The sequence below is a fragment of the Nannobrachium achirus genome (assembly GCF_963921795.1).
Source record: "Nannobrachium achirus genome assembly, chromosome: 24".
NCBI lineage: Eukaryota > Metazoa > Chordata > Actinopteri > Myctophiformes > Myctophidae > Nannobrachium > Nannobrachium achirus.
In genome coordinates, this window is record NC_137831.1 from 9,000,837 (window position 1) to 9,018,653 (window position 17,817).

Genomic DNA, 17,817 nt, shown 5'->3' on the forward strand with positions numbered 1-17,817 from the left:
GAATCACTAACACAATACATTAAAGAAAATGTTGAATAAAAATTATTTCACTTAATATGTAAATTTCAAAAGCTCCTCCCCCTGGAGGTGTGGCACCTGCAGACTCCTCCCTCTTCTACCGGGGCTAAAAGAGGGCGTGAGGAGGGAGCTGGGCTCTCTCCGCCCTCATCGCCTTAAAAAAAAGAAAAATTAAGACATTCCCTGACCAAGATTCAAACCCTCAACCTTCAGGTTGTGAGACATCTGCTTTTCTCTTGCACCACCAGGCATTTCACACTATTAGAATTTTGGAGGTTATATTTAAAGTTGAAAAGAGAGATGACAGGTTAAAAGATGAAAACCCACTGCAAACACCTCTACCCCTGATAGAATGACTGAGACTACTAGATCACCCCCTGATGATCAGGGTTCATTTTGACACAATTGAGTTCTATTCCAGGTTATTGTTTAAAACCATTTGTACTTTTACCGAGTCTGCACCTGCATTTACACTTGAAAGCACTTTAAAGCAAACAGATGTTTCATTTTAGCCCAAGTAATGTCATTCAAATTCATACCCTTTTTGTCATATATGGATTTCTTAGTTTCAGATGATCAAAACTATAGCAGTTTCAGCCACAAGTTTTTCTTGTTTTGCCCTTCACTTTAGACAGTTACATTTAAAAATGACACTTTACATTCGTGACAATCTCAAAGTGCTACAATAGGCATAATACAAGTATCATCACACCATTAAAAAACATTTAGAAACTTTAAAGTTTAACTAGTTTCTCAATTAAATACTGCTGAATTATTAAATATATAATTAATAATTAAATGTGTATGGGTCACAACCCGGCCTGTGGGGCCATGACAAATTGAGGAGGACACGTGGTAGTGGTTTTAAATGTAACAATGATTTATTAACAAAATGTTTAAGTAATACTTTCAAGAGTTTGAGCTGTGTGTGTAGGACAGTAATCAGTATGTGTGGTAGGTGTAGTTAGCCAGGGACCCAGTCACCAAAATGGAAGGGGACCTGTGATTTTCTGCTGTACTTTTTATTTATGTTTTATCTATTAGTTTGGTCATTAAGGTCCACAGAATGAGAGGCCTGCTCTGCTGGAAACATCGCGAAAGTATTGTAAGTTATGGCCATTTGTATATTCACTGTCCCATTGACTCCACTAGAAATATTTAAAAAAAATAAAAAAAAATCTGCTTTAATTAGCATGCGAGGGGTCAAACTAAGGGTTTTTCGTGATTCTGAATCCATTGCAAGCATCCGTTTTACATGAAAAACATTCCTTGGGCTAAATATCGGCCCCCCAAAACAGTCAAAAGTGATGAGTCATCACTTCTTTTCCACTTTTCACAGTTTTGGGCTGCCGAAAGTTAACCCAAGCAATGTTTTTTATGCAAAACAATGCTAGTGAACCCCTACTTTGACCCCTCACATGCTAATTAAAGCAGATGTTTTACCTTTTTTTAAATATTTCTTGTAGAGTCAATGGGACAGTGAATATACAAATGGCCATAACTTTCTTTTTGCGATGTTTCCGGCAGAGCAGGCCTCTCATTCTGTGGACCTTATAATGACCAAACTAATAGATAAAACAGAAATAAGAAGTACGGCAGAAAATCACAGGTCCTACCCTATTCCTTGAGCTTTTGGGCTTGTGGGTCCACAGCTAAGTGTGGGGTGTTGAAGAGTGTGCAAACTCAAACATAAGGGAAAGCAAACAAAAGAGGTGCTGTCTTCTACTCTGGACAGGGAGAGAGAGACTGGCTTGCCACCCAGTCTTATGTAGGGCTCCAGGGAGTACTGGCCAGGTGCTCCCAATGCACCTAATCATCAAGCTCATTGGCCGACAGCCATAGGCTCTGTGGGAGAAGCACACGTACAGGAGGTACACCATATATGGACACCACAGGCCCTAACATGCCAGGTCAAAGGGGCTGTGATATAATAAATAATATGTAGATGATTATTTACAAAAAATAGAAATCTCCTGGATTCTGACAGTCCTCTGTTGGCAACCCTGCCCCTAGGGGGTCCTTAGAGTTACTACAGGGGATCCTCGAAATCTTCCAATCCTTTTTATAACTTGAACCCTATAGCGTCCATATTCTGAGAACTGTAGCCAAGAATAGCAGATCTACAAGCTCACAACGCAGGTGAGCTTTTAAATCGGCTATTTTCGGCAAAGTGGTTTGGTTTAGAGGGGAAAAAGAGCAGACAGATTGAAAGGTCAATTTTATTAGGTAATGAAGGCTCAGCTCAAGTGGTTAAATATCTGAAAACACAAATTGAAATTAATCCAAAATACACTGATGATTGTGCTGTCAAACGATGAAACTATATGGAATCTATGAAAAGGTTGTGGGGGTCCCTGCTTCATCACTCTCTCGACTAAGGGGTCCTTGGCTTGAAAATGTTGAAGACCCCTGGGTTAATGTGTGTTTTGCGATAATAATCTAAATCTACAAAGTAAAATGTGAAACCCCAAATCCACCCATGCTTGCCCATTCATCATCAGAGTTTGCTTACTTGGTACCTTGAAGCGAGGTCTGCCAGAGGCAGGATGCCTCACTGATGATGAGAGCCCATTTGGAGTTGCAATATTGTTCAGACTGGGTCGGGGGCAGTCACAAAACTCCCATAAAAAGAGAAAACCCATTTGATAAATAAGAAATACAAATAAAAGAAAGATAGAACTTTCACTAAAAATAGAAAAGAACATGGAATCCGGAGATGATATAGTAGTCGTTCCTTGCAGCTTTATTCAGAGAAGCATCAAAAACAAAGTCCAGGATAGCGGCATAGAATCAAGTAGAAAATCAGAGCACACAGAGAGAGTCCTCCGGGCACTGGCATCCTATTTCATCAAGTTCATGTCAGAGTTTATTTGCTATGAACCTGATGGGGTTTCTTTCTTCTTCTTCTTTTTACAACTTTCCTTTGTGTAGGAAATAAACACCAGTAAGACTCCCTAATCGGGAGATAAGCGACCGTTGGCCGCTTATCTCTACAAATAGGCAAAAAAAAAATGTCTTTCCAAAATCGTCCTGATGGTGGCGCTAGATGGGACAGATGCGTTTTGATTACATGACTGTAGAGATACTGTGCGATTTGCGTGATTTTAGGGCAAAAATTGTAGGAGCAGTGTCCAAAAATGTGTTTGAAAAAATCGGCCTGATGGTGGCGCTATATAGGACAGATCCATGTTGATGACATGAGTGTAGACATACTGTGTAGCGATTTGCGTGATTTTAGGGCAAAAATTGTAGGAGCAGTGTCCAAAAATGTGTTTTAAAAAATCGGCCTGAAGGTGGCGCTATATGGGACAGATCCATGTTGATGAGATGAGTGTAGACATACTGTGTAGCGATTTGCGTGATTTTAGGGCAAAAATTGTAGGAGCAGTGTCCAAAAATGTGTTTTAAAAAATTGGCCTGAAGGTGGCGCTATATGGGACAGATCCAAGTTGATGACATGAGTGTAGACATACTGTGTACCGATTTGCGTGATTTTAGGGCAAAAATTGTAGGAGCAGTGTCCAAAAATGTGTTTTGCAAGAATCGGCCTCATGGTGGCGCTAGAAGAGGGCCATGTGAGAAATGAGGGGTGGGGTCTCCGCGCCGCCGAAGCGGACGAATAGGTACCGGCCCCGGCTCTCCCGGTCGCTCCTAGCCCGAGTTACGGCATTTTATGTGCACTGCAGTGGAGGGGGTCCTCCACTGGGGGCGCCACCACTTTTGCATCCGTTCTGGAGCACCAGGTGTCGGTGGTCCCCGGGAATTCCCCATGTGCAGCCCCGTTGGGGTGGTCATTTGGTCTTTTTTGCACATTTGGTCATTTTTTACACCTGGGGGTCCCCCAGGGACCTGGTGGTCCCTGGAGCTCCGGGGGTCATTGGAGGTTGTAGTTTGGCAGGCAAGGAGTTTGTGTGGAAATTTTGGCATGGATCGGGCCAACGGTGGCGGAGATATGAGTAGGGGGAAAGTGTGACGTGTGACGAGTGACGTGACGGAGGGACAGACGGACAGACGGACTGACTGACGGACTGACAGCCGGTGGAGGTTTGGATAGTATAGAAGTAACTGTGTAATAGAATTCTTTAAGCATCATACTTATATAAATAATAACATAATAAATTGAATCGAATTCTTAGAGGGTGGAGTATAATGAATACAACATTTATTGAACAATCTTATCAAGAGCTCTGAGCGACACGCATCCCCATCTGTCGCTCCCATTTCTCAGGCATGGTCCCATTATATACACGGACAGTGTGACAAGAATAGTTGAGAGGGTGTATCTTTAAACAATGTCTAAAGATACAATTCTGAAGAGTCTTCCATGTATGGACTGATGACGTCGGAGCGCGCGTGGAGCCACGGTCCCGACAGCTGTTGCTGAGTCAGTCTTACTGTATTCTTAGGTAAAGTGACAGACACGTGACTGCACATATAAAACAAATAGATTACATTTCATAGAATCTATTACAATTCCTCCCTTTGATCATATATCATCATATATGGTCATTAACAGTTAATGTAATCTACAAGAGGATCAAACATCAGTTTTGAAACACATTTAAATCTGGTAGGGGCGAAAATCCAATTAAGCATTTATCTTGGTAAAATTCCATCCTACGACCCTCAGGTTTGAGCGATCACTTCGTAAAGCCAGCATTTTGTTTGTGTATGTGTTTCTCCTGCACTCTTTTCCACTTGAATGAATGAGTCCCTTCTTAGGTTGGTTCGTAATGTCTCTTCTTCCCTTATTTGGGCAATGTCACGACACAGGGCTTCCATGCCCCTTTTCCGATCACAACGTCCTCATAGCAGTTGGATTGACAGCGTCCTTCATAGTGGATGGGATGCAAGGCAGTTAGGGTATGTCCCTTGCACAGTTCTATCATCTCATCTGGTTGGGATGCAAGGCGGCCATTCCATGGTGATTTCCCAGACATCTTTTGGTTTCCATACATCTCATTTTTATGGCTCCGTCTCATCTTTCATGTATGGTTTAATTTATTGGATTTCATAAAACTGGAAATAGAAAACTCAGCACCAAGGGTTATCACATCCTAACCTAGAATGATTTTTATAATCTATACAGCCATCAATATTCTGTATTTTCCAACATGGCAATGGGGAGCATTTATCACTTAAACAATATTCAATTTGTAGTACAAAATGGTCATAAATAGTGCAATAATGAATGATATCTTATATTTTTACATACCTTAATGTGTGGAAGTATTTTCTTACCATAGGGTTTAGACATATTTGACATATCTTTCCTTCCATTTTTTCCATTGTTAGGAGTGTTCCTTTACCATATTGACTCAATGTTTTTGGAAACATTTTGACATCTCCTGTAATTACATTTCATCTTCCCAACGACATTCCATAGCATAGACATGTTGTTATGGGTTTAGTTAGTTAGTTAGTTTGTGTTAACCACACATACAGTATGTTGGGAAGAAAGAATAAATCTGTTAAAACCTTCACCACTTGTGTTTTCTCTCCTCTCTTAAGACCCCCATAGTATTTCAGCACCTAAAAATTGGAAAATCCTTTCCTGGGAAAAACCAATTTTGAATTAAAACACATTGACACCTTCCCCATAGCTAAGTGATTCGTGGGAGAAAACAATCTTTCATTAGACAATCCCATGACATATAGAAGACATACAATATATTTCATTTCCGTCCAAAATGGGACTCAGGATCCCTATAGAGAGAAATCAAACGTATAGTTAGCGTGACTTTTCTTTCACCTTCAAAGGTGAAAACATCCTAATTTTGAAAACATACTCCGTATAATGCATTCAACATTATTCTCCAACAAACCAGTGATTCTCAAAAAACACTGTCTTCACTCATACATACACATATATTCGACCCATATATGCTCAATATACCCGGGTATCACTCAACCTCAGACATGCACTCCTTGCATTTCAATTCAGTGGGCAGTGGCCTGTGGTTCAGGCTCCTGTTATTCCCAAACATACAGTGACTCCAAGGGTGTACCTCCCATTTCTATCAGCTGGTCATTAACCCAGCAGGAGTCCCTCTGGCCAGTAGAGAACTGAACAGGTGACCAAACAAACCTGAAAATGTACTAGAGTCATTCTATAATTGTAACTTCTTCTAGTCCTCTTATAATTAATAGCCTAATGCTCATAAAAAGGCTAATTCATATCCTGTCTTCTTTTATGATTTATATTACCATTCTTTTTATACGAATTCTTCTTATACTTCTTTTATAATCCATATATTACCCCCCCCCTCTTTTTGAGAAGCACTGGTTAAGCTCACTCTCTCCAAACCGAAGCATCCCGGTCTCCCAATTGAGCATGACCTACAGTACAAGCTCTCACTGTGACGCGCTGCTCACCCAAGAACACCAATAATTATTAGGAGCAGGCAGACTCAAATACACATAAACCCCCCCCCCCCCCCACAGGGCCACTGGCGGTGCGGGGGCGGCGGCGGGCAAGCAAGCCATAAAAAAATAAAAATAAAGAAAGAGACCAGACTGCCATGTCACCTGTGACGCAAGCCTGGCTTAGTAGCGTCGTATTAGAAACTGAATACAACCGCATTGACCCATTCGAGTTTATGCTGACTGACCCCATGTCGCGGGCCTTATCCATTAAACTCCTAGGAACTTCATGGATAGTGCTTATTAGTTAAATAAGAGGGCTCAATTTGCTAATAACATGCTATCCCCCAACACCGATTATTACCGTCCTTAGGAACCACCGTAAGTGTTCTCACTATTAACTAAAATAGAAGTAAACAACAACCAGCCCACTGGTTTAAGCCTGCATGTATTAACTTAACAACTTAAATGTTAAACTCCATACTGACCCCCCTATGTATAAAACATATATTTTTCCTTTGCCTATTAGTAGTGCAATACATTTAATACATAGATCAATCCGTTGTTGCAATGTACTGTACTACTCCAACAAGCTCAACATTACTCCTATGGATATCCTATGAGAAATGACAGAACTATAAGGCCAAACTTTATAGTGAATTCACATTAGTCCAACTCCATGGTATAATTCTCCTTTCAATCTTTGAATGTCCTCATTTCAACCTAGTCAATTACTGTCACCTGAAAACGACACCGTTCTTGTCATTCAGCTATTTTCGTTACCCTTGGGTGATTACAAGCTTGAACCGCTGAACTGACCTCTGCCTGTCTCCCCCAACGTCCCATGTCGGACTTTCCAACCCACTGCAGACCAAGTCGTAAGTGGCCACCAGGCGTGATCTAGCCTGAAAATAATAAATACTATTTTTGTTGTTGTCCTTCTGTATGTTTACCCCAGAGTCAGATAATACCTACAGTACATACTAGTAGGCTTACCTAAAGTACCTATTTACTTGAGTCCAACTATTATAGAATCAGTACTGTATGTCAATACATTCAAAATAAGAGTTATATTATAATTATTTATGTCTAAGACATTAGACCCCTCTATTCATATAAAAATGCATCATTCCTACTCTAATCTCAATAGATTTAAGATGACTACTCTATTTAGTCGGAAGAGAACAACATTTGATATTGGCCTACGACAGGGATTCATTCAAATACGATTTTAAATCATTTTAAATCAGTTATAATTATCCTTAATTATATTGGCAACAGTCAGTCTGATGCCACTGTTGTGTTCTTAAATTCCATGCCACTGCACTATTTTACATGATCTGGGTCCAATATTAATGACAATGTGACACTTATCCTATGTAAGTGTAAAAATCAGGCTTCTATTGTTAGACATCCTTGGGACCTTCTCTTAAGTCCAAAGGACTACCCCACGGCTGAACACTTCCTCTCCTGGGCATAATAATTTTCAGTGAGACAATTCTCTTCACAGACTGTCCTATGACTGGCAAGGTTAAGAACCATCCCAGTATACATAGTTATGGGCATATTAACTAAGCATACTACTACTATAAAGTATTTTAAATAGGGTTCAAATTTCACAGAATACTTCATTCCCATTCACCCTCTTTTAGTTAGGTCTATATTTCAAATCCAAAATATCATGGTTCCAAACACTCTACAAAACTCTACATGTTCTGTAAACAATTTTGATTGAGTTATAAGTAAATGGTTTATCTATATACTGGTTTGTATCACCCTGGCATAGGACTATATTTATCTAGATAGTAATGTTGCATTTTTTATCATATGGAAGCCACTTATACCTAGAGAAACAGCCTTTCTACTCACAGTCAGCTCACTACGGATCCATCAATGTCCCACCGCCACACCGCGCTCCACCCGGAGAGGAAATGCACCCATTCAAGGAAAAAAAAAAATAGTCAACGGAAAGACAAAATCATTAGTTCATGAAGAGAGTTCATTCTTCCCATGTGACTCCAGGAATGTTCGTCATCAGAGTCTCTGTTTTTGTTGCCAGTTGCCACCTGGCGACCTCCGTGTGCCCTGGTGACCTCTGTGTGCCCCTCACAGTAGGTCATGCCAATCTCAAAATGTCTCAGGAATTAGATTCCTTCTTAGTCATTGTGTTGCTCCATGTCAACACATGTCGTTCTGGAAGTGCGAATGTACGTGCAGTTTTCCTCCCAGTAATCGCACCATGCGACAAGTGAGACACTAAATGGAGACGCAGTGAGCAACTGGAAGGATTCCCCATTTTGTTCACCACTACCATGTAATGAATCTTAGTTTGTCTATGCTTTTGAGGGTTGGCCTATACCAATATGATCAAACAATACAACCATACACTATCACTATCCTTACCCCAATGTTACAATTATCTTCATTCTTCTGGTATTTAATTATAACTTCAATGATAGTAATTAAGTGGGAAATGTCATGCGATCTTATTTTACAGTTACACAGAATCTTCCTTCAAGCAATTCTGTAAATACTATGGACCGAACAGCTGCTGTGAGAGAATTATTTCTATTACGTCCTGACTCCGAAATACATGCACTGTCCGTATACCGTTTTATACTAACCTTCTTATAGTCAGTTTTCTAGATCTGACTACTAACCTGTCTTCCATTAATAACAAATAATATAATATTATAATATTATGTCTATTTTTCACATGGGAAAAACCCCAGTACATTGGATAATTTCACTACCCATCTTACAATATTAAGTACATACATTCACCACTATTTAGTGCCCGTTTTTCAGCTCCCTTTCTTTAGATACATTTTACATGCCACATCTAAGAATTTAAAATGGTTACACTTAAAAGCTAGTCATCCAACCAATCGGTTGTTTATCCTTTCTCAAAGAAATTGCCATGTTGGCTGCTAAGACTTTAAAAATAAACTAGTAGCAGTGCTCCCCTGAGCACTGATCTCCACACAAGTTGAAGTATGCGAAAATATACTGACAGGTTGGCAACCGTTTTTTTTTTTTACTGTCTATATTAGGAAAAATTAGATTCTACTGAAACATTTAACTTCTTGTATGTGACATACTTGTGTAACCAGATTACACCATCACTTTGCTTGAGTTTCACTGAATTAGAGAAACATTTTATCAATAAAGTTTTCAGCCAACCATATATATTTTGCACTACTGTTTATTTCCTACCCTTACCCTTAGTCCTTGCTTGACCTATGAAGAGAATAGCCTGACAACAAGCTGACTACAGCCTATTTTAAATCAATGTTCATTAGTTCATATGGTCACTTTTATTTTTACAACTGCTAAACTGCAAAGCTAAAGATATATTTTGGACAATCTCTTCTTCAGTCCACTGGCTGAAATAAGTTATATTCTCCTTTTAAATGAGCGTACAAAGGCCAAATAGGCCCAACTATTGAAACAGCCATTCCACCCAGACTGACACACATTTGTGATGGACCACAGAAATGTTATTCTCACAGCAGGGGTTGTCTTCCACAGGCCCCCACCATTCCTAAAGCACGGCACCTGTTCCCCATGTCCAGCTATTCTACACTGTCCTATCCAAGTCAGCAAATAGCATAATGTCAATCACAGCCCAAGCTGTCTATTAATGAACTACTAAACCATTTAGACTGACGTCCACTACCATGTCTATGATGTGGTTCTCACCCACAAATTACCTCACTTAATACCTGGCACAAAGCAATGCCAACCGATTTTACCGTAGTGTTAATAATTAAGAATAGACTGCTACCCAACCTTAATTTAACCCTGGTAAAATAATCTAAGTCAAGCTTTAGAGGTCAACCCAGAATGATCTGGTCAACACATACATGTAAATTCATCCATTTAACCTTCAAACATCACTGTTTACCAAACAATGAGATACTCTGTCACAACTATAGCCTAGTTTCCAATCACTGCAGCTAACATTCACAGTACAGTATACAGTCTCAATAGTCAAACTGACTTCTATGTCCTGCTTAAATATTAAGACAAAATTAAGCCTTCATTAACCATTATAAATTATAATCAATATTCTCCAACATGCCTTGAAAACCGCTGATCTACCGTTCTGCTAGAACAGACTCACAAGTTTACAATGGTCTACTCTCATGGGTTTTCCCTGACCCCAACGTGTCCCTGGGTTTTAGATTTAAATCAAATAATGTCTATTTAATTGTGCCGCGGTTTCCTTTGCTGTATGATTATGCAAGCGTTGACGCACGAGAACAATCGTCTCCTCAATGTAGGCCTATCCGCTTCTTCGTATGGCCGGTGCGGTACGCTACTAAAATAGCCAGCAAAGGAACCCTTGCCTGCTGTGACCCTGTATCTCATTTAAAAATAGCAGACCTACAAGCCCACAGCGCAGCGCATTTCACCGTGCTGTCAGCTTGTAGCTCTGACGGGTCCGTGAAGTGAAGTGAGCAGAAAGAACGTTTCCGGTCTGAGAGACGGCAGAAATATGCCAGGCTCCAGCCTTCAAACTAAAGGTGCAGTAGGCCTACATAATGTATATTATAGCCGGCTTTAGGGATACTCTTATTCTTAAGAGACCAGCGCCGGAAGCCTTATTTCTGCTAACGCTATTTCTGCTCATTTCACATAGGCGCTCTGTCACCCCCCCACCGCGCGTAACTGTTGTACGGCGAGAATAGAACGTAACAGAAGCAGACAGCTGCCGTATCAGACAGACTCACAAGAGTTTGACAGGTCATAGACCTCAATTAATTAGGTATTGTTGTAGCTTTACCACTTTAGACAAATAATAATGTGTAATTTGTAGTTTTATAGGCTTAAATTATAGCCTAAAATCTTTCTTTTCCCAGCTGACCATGGTAGTCGTGGATTCTTTATTACCAATCAACGGAACAGTTTCTTCATTTCAGATATATTGATCGCTCGACCACGACTGACTAGTTATACAAGGTAACGGACTCTCCCGTCCGCCTGGTATTTTTTCCAATAGCATCAGTTATTTGATATAGGCCGAAAATGCATTTCCTTACATTCACGGCCTCACATTCACACCCCCAGCAGCTCGAGACTTATGCTTTTCACAAAAAAGGTAAGGTCAAAACCTATATTTTTAGTCTACCCAATGTCTTAATGACATAAGACCTTCTCCCAGGCCATTTTAACCCAGCGAGAGAAAAGAAAAGATGATCCCGATTCCTATTTTGGTTCTGGTTTCAACTACCCACTTCTAGTTGATTATCATAAATGCATAAATTAAATTCATACCTACCCCCCCTTTGTAAGCAACTTTCACAGGAGACGGATGCCCATAAAGGCACCCCAAAACATGGCCTACCAGAAAGATGCTCACAACACATCGAATTTAAAACATTAGTTGTACTGTATCAACTGTACTACATGGAATAGTTATTTAACAACCAAGTCTGGCTTTCACAGTTAAATATATAGGCCTACGACCATTTCATAATTACATATTTCACGTCTGGTTACGTTCATTTATGATCGCCTGATTACGTTCATAATCACTCGCCCACATGCGGCGTTTTAGAGAATATTTCGTCATGCAATATCCTATACCGAGATGATTATTGCCGAAAGGCGATTCCCCAATCGATAATCAACCCTAACCCTGGTTTCCTACAGGTACTGTACTTTAACAGAAACAACCCACGATCACGTGGAGCTACGTATTAGCTTTCACCCCGAATTACACGGGTACTGTACGTTTAAACAGTATACTTCCGAGATACGGTAGATACCTTCTATACATGCAAGGCATCTCTCTATTAAATTTTGTTCATGCAAGTACGACAGCCGCATAAAAATGTCGTGGCCTGTCCCGGGTACATGCAATTATAATGACCACGTCTGGCCTCCCAAATCATATTGTATTCACGATACTCTCACCCCGTTAAGTTCGACCGGCGATCCCTGTCCGTCAGCTGCTCTGAATCAATAGCCAGTGTGTCCTGTACAGAAAAAGAGAAAAGCTGACAGACAGATTACGCCGGTCCCACCAGAGTCGCCACTGTAATAGAATTCTTTAAGCATCATACTTATATAAATAATAACATAATAAATTGAATCGAATTCTTAGAGGGTGGAGTATAATGAATACAACATTTATTGAACAATCTTATCAAGAGCTCTGAGCGACACGCATCCCCATCTGTCGCTCCCATTTCTCAGGCATGGTCCCATTATATACACGGACAGTGTGACAAGAATAGTTGAGAGGGTGTATCTTTAAACAATGTCTAAAGATACAATTCTGAAGAGTCTTCCATGTATGGACTGATGACGTCGGAGCGCGCGTGGAGCCACGGTCCCGACAGCTGTTGCTGAGTCAGTCTTACTGTATTCTTAGGTAAAGTGACAGACACGTGACTGCACATATAAAACAAATAGATTACATTTCATAGAATCTATTACACTGCGACCTACGGTCGCAATTAAATACATTCTAGCAGGGGCGTCACAAGGGGGGGAAAGTGGGACTGAGTTACTAGGGCCCAAGGTGGAGGGGCCTTCATTATTTTATACTTTAGCTATTGAAAAATAACAGATCTACAAGCTCACAGCATAGATCTGCTATTTTTGAAAAGTCGCGCAAATGCGTGCAAATCTTTGAATATATGTATTTTTTAAGCGAACATTTGTAACTCAAATTTTGCTTCTGCATGGGGGGTCCCTGGAACAACATATTTTGAGATGGGGGTCCGTGGCCAAATACATATCATTTTGTCCTTCACATGAAAATGTTTGAGCACCACTGACATAGAAACAAAGGTTTTTTTTAAAAAAACCTTAGAAGGATTTGAAATATTCAAAGAACTTGCACAAAGTTTTCAAGATTTAAAAAAAATAGCAGATCTACAAGCTAGTTAAAGTACCCAGGGCCCAGAATTTGGTGTGACACCCCTGTGTGTAGGGAATAAACATTCAATGCATTCTAGTTTCACCTTATCCTCATTGTGTTGCCCAACTTGCCTCATATTTTGTTGCAACTTCCTCCTTCCGTTGTTTATGTTTTCTTCATTTATTCTGAGAAAGCTGAGAAGGGAGAGAGTTTTTCTTGCAACATTTTATTTGCGTCAACAGATCAGCAGAATACAATTATTACTCTTCACAGAAGACTGATCAAAAATAACCGTTATATAAAATCGCTGTATGGCCCCTTTCTCTCCCAAAAATGTCTTGTTTCTTCAAAAGGAACATTCCACCTATCCATTGAATATTGCTCTGGTGTAGTCCTCTCTTACTGTTCTCATATCTTATTCATGAGTATCAAATAAATGTGGGCTGAATAGAACCTCAAGTTCTCAGCTTGGTCTCTTGGCATTTTGGCTTTCTTTTGTGCTTTAACTATTGAAAAATAGCAGATATACAAGCTCACAGCGCGGCACCGAGTGCCGCGCTGCGAGCTTGTAGATCTGCTATTTTTGGAAAAATTGTGAAAATGTGTGCAAGTGCCAAGTCTTTGAATATCTTGGACCCGATCTTTGGCCCGACTTCTAAATCCTTCCTCTAAATCGGTGGTTCTCAAACTTCCAGGCAGGGACCCGCAAAATTACCTTTATTTGGCCGCGGACCCCCATCTCAAAATATGTTGTTCCAGGGACCCCCGCAGAGGCAGAGATTTGAGTTACAAAAGTTTCCTTTGAAAAATATATATTGAAAAATGTGCACACATTTTCACGATTTTTCAAAAATAGCAGATCTACAAGCTCGCAGCGTGGCACTGTGAGCTTGTAGATCTGCTATTTTTCAATAGTTAAAGCAGTCAATAATCCTAGACCTAAATTAAACAACTCAGTACCTTTGTGCCTAGTATGACATTACAGGAAATTAATGTGCATTGTAATGCCTTACAGCATGTGTACTGTATTATAACTGCTGTTAATATGGGGCATGATGGAAATAAATCTATGGTGGAAAATTCAATAACAAGCAATAAACAACTTTGTGTAAACAAGGTAGGGAAGGGCTGCCCTTAACTCTCACTATTTGGAGAGAAATCCAGGAAGAAAAACATTTATCAAGCGGAAATGTTTGCCCCATTTAGTGCATAAAGTAATACTATACAATACGTTTGGTCTACAGAGTTGGCTACATGCATAACCATTTATAACTATAGGGCATGAGGATCTTTAATTAATTTAAGAGCAATTACGACTGCTTCCTTAAGGGAATTCTTTATATAATTGGGATCATCTACAAGCAAATGCAATGCCCAAATCTTTTATGAGTAATTGCTTGTGATTGTAACGTCTATTTATCAATATTAACATAATTGGCTATAATATGCTATGCAATGCAAACCTAAGGGTTCACTGTATTGGCTGTTTTAAACTCACACAAAAAATAAATCTGGGTGATCACTTTTAGAAAGGAAATAAGGTGCTTTTGTTGAGCATTTTATCTTCATGTAATACTTCAGTATTGCTGAGTCAATGTTCTCAACTAAGTGAACTTAAAACTCATGAATAAAATCAAATGGCCAACAACCCAAAGAACTCTATGCAAATCCCACATCAGCATTTCTTATGTTTCCTGCCCTGAAACTAGGAATGAAACACAATCTAACCGTCCTATCACAGATAGCTTATACAGTAGCTACGAGCTACTGGCCATAAAACGTTGTTGAACGCTGCACAACTTTGTAGGTACATTAATAAATAGTAGTCATGATTTGTCCATTAACAGATCTCCCAGTGCAGCCAATTTCAAATGCCGCTGTAAGACACCGGAACATCGGCATTGTATAATCCTAGAACTCAGGGATCCATTATCACTGTGTGACATTGAAACAGATAAAGTAAAACATAAAATAGTGCTAGAGCTACTACACTGCAAATATGCTACGATAACTTCAGACTAAATAGAGTACGTCACCTTCAGTGTTGGAAAGTTGCTTTCAAAATGTAATTCAATACATAAAACTGTAGCTTACTGTACGTATTACTTTCCAACAAAAGTAATGCGCTGCTGTTACAATACAGTATGTGGCAAGACAATAATTATATTACTTTTGCGTTACGCTCACATAACACCCTCAAATGAAGTGCAAAAGGACACAGCATAATATTAAAACAACCTAAACCATATTCAGTTGACAGGAGTCCCCAAGGGTTCAATACTATGTCCCCTCCTGTCTTCACTCTACACTAAATATGAGAAAACAGCCGATGTACAAGCTTGTAGATCTGCTATCTTCACAGTTGTTTGCCCCAGAATAGAGTTCAAGTGTAAATAGAACAGGGTAGGCTAAATAGAATAATATAGAACAATATCACAATAAGGTTATGCTATTATCAGCCTAAATTTCAACAACATGAGGAAACACAAACAACTCTAACGCCACAGTATACACTATACTAGTAAGACACCTCAGGGCGACAAGCGACCCCGCCCTAAAGGGCGAGGTCACGCCACAGTGATATGGACATCAGGGATGTGGACATCAGGGATCTCCATATATGGGCATAAAAGGGATTTGTTCCCCTGGCATCACAGGGATCTCCATATATGGGCATAAAAGGGATTTGTCCCCCTGGCATCACAGGGATCTCCATATCTCCATATATGGGCATAAAAGGGATTTGTTCCCCCTGGCATCACAGTAGCTCTCTAACAGGGCATCATTAATATTGATGACATGAGGGAATTCCATATATGGGCATAAAAGGGATTCTGTTAGTGTGACATCACGGTGAAGCCAGAGCGTGAGATCAGAGCAGCAAACACATTCTGGTAGAGTGGTTCCCCTGACATCACAGTGACATCATGATGTCAGAGCGGCTAACCCATAGACACGTGTACACGGGTACACGGACGCGGACAAGCTGTGACGTTTCTCATGGTAAACAATAAGGGCAGGGTATATATCAGGGTATATATTTTGAAAAATCTATTAAATAGTAATGTTGACATTAGAGTGCATGAATTCATTGGGGGCTTAAAATAAATACAAGTTTACTAAAAGTAATGCGTTACTTGATAATATGTAAAATTATTTTGTTATTCATGAAAGTAAGATACCTAGAATAGTATAGACATGACAGCAATGCTGAAGGTTCAGCTACAATTTTCTGCCAATCAGCGGGAATCAAAACAATCCCCAAATTAAATCGAATGCATACCTATAAGCAACAGCAATGAACGAGCAATAACTGATAGAGAAATACAGAAATTAAATTAAATTGTCCTTTGTCCTTTTCCACAGTTACTTAATACAAACTCTTATTTCAGAGCAAGAGCAACAACAATCAACCAAAAAACAACAACAGAATAAATAACTTCGAAGCAGGTTTGTCACAGAAATGCTCTATTTCACAAAACGCCAAGAGAGATGTCTGCTTTTATAGCAGATTTGAGTTTTTTTCCCCCTCTGGTAATGCGGGGCTCAACAATAAATGATTGAAGAAGAAGGCTCATTCCTCAGTGTCGTTTTCAGCTACCACCATGAAATGTTGAACAAGTCAACAGTCCTTCACACATACAGCTGGACCAGATATGATGTCCCGCCTTGGCCCAAGCATCACCCATTGATTAGATGCACTGCTGCCATCAGTGTGAAAACACAGGGGGGGAAAGGGGAGGGTTGTCATACTGTATGTGTTTATGTGTTCAGTTCTCACAATCCAGTGTGCTGTTGTTATTTAACTGCATCTTTCTAAACGCGCGTGTGTGTGTGTGTGTGTGTGTGTGTGTGTGTGTGTGTGTGTGTGTGTGTGTGTGTGTGTGTGTGTGTTAGGGGTGGGCAATATAATCGATATGGCAATACATCGCGATAGTTTATTTGCCAATACTGTATCGATACTTCAGGCTGTAGTGATATCGCGATACTTTGAGGAAAATAAAATATGTTCCCATGCATAGGAACCAATGGTAGAAGTCCGGTCCTGACACTCAGCTGCCTCTAGATGTCGCTTTACTATAGTAGCTACTTCCCCTTCCCACAGTTCAGTGAGTGAGGTCTCTCGAGAAAATGGCTGCGAACGAGGAAAATAACAACATTAGGGCAGCGTCTTCAGCTTTTAAAGCTGATATATCGCAATAGTATCGTATCGCAAAGATTCGCAATATATCATGATACTATTGCATCATTCATGACCCAAGTATCGTGATACGTATTGCATCGCGAGATTCTTGCCAATATCCACCCCTAGTGTGTGCGTGCGCGTGCGTGTGTGTCCGAACCTGGGTCTCTTGCACGGGTAAACCAAACCTCTGCTGCTCAGCCGAAAGGGGAATACTGTTTCTCTGATCAGTAACATTTTGGTTTCACAACAGAGTAGCTCTGCCTGTAAGCCCAGAAGCCTGATATCTACCTGGACCACATCACTTTTAGATGAGAGTGTGTGTGGAGGGGATACCCCTTTGGCTAGATGTTTAGTTTTCCACACAAAAAAACCCAGT